The 606-nt window shown below is 34.0% G+C and overlaps 1 protein-coding gene across 1 annotated transcript in view; it reads left to right on the top strand.

Annotated features, from left to right (window-relative positions):
• LOC106876371 (stabilin-2) overlaps positions 1-606 on the top strand; it is a 38,634-nt gene that overhangs the window by 474 nt on the left and 37,554 nt on the right. The window lies entirely within an intron of this gene.

Genomic DNA, 606 nt, shown 5'->3' with positions numbered 1-606 from the left:
TATATATATATATATATATATATATATATATATACACTAGTCTTTCTTCCCCCTCTCTCTTTTCTTAATTCCCTTCGACTCTATATGACTCACACTCCGACATATTTGACCCCCATCCTTTCCCGTTACATACTTCTTGACTTATTTTAATTTTTTTATTCTGTATTTGTGGCTTCTCTATTCAGTTCAATTCACATCTGCAGTGAGTTAACTTGGAAATTCCAAGCGACAATTTAACCTTCATTTAATTAAGGAAATCTCGGCCTGATGATTAGCTAAGTTGAGCACCCCTTATTGAGTAACTAGTTCATCAGAAGATTAGCTAGTTAAGAAACATATGTAGCGTGCATTTTACCCGTCCCACTTTCTCAATTTGGATTTATATTCGCATTTGTAGCAGCTCTGCTTGCTAACTGCTAACTGTGTATAGAAACCATCAACTTATCGAATTTCTTCGTAGTTTCTAAATGTGAATAGTGTGTAACATTCGATGCCAATAAATTGCTATTGTTCATTATTGTACACAGTTTATCACCTGACCATACAACAGATTATACTGGCTTACATGTTACCAGTAGCGCCCACACATAATATATGTATATATAT

Source organism: Octopus bimaculoides, chromosome 14 (assembly GCF_001194135.2).
Source record: "Octopus bimaculoides isolate UCB-OBI-ISO-001 chromosome 14, ASM119413v2, whole genome shotgun sequence".
In the NCBI taxonomy this organism is placed as follows: domain Eukaryota; kingdom Metazoa; phylum Mollusca; class Cephalopoda; order Octopoda; family Octopodidae; genus Octopus; species Octopus bimaculoides.
Note: the sequence above shows the minus strand (reverse complement) of the source record. Positions and strands in the feature narration are given on the sequence as shown.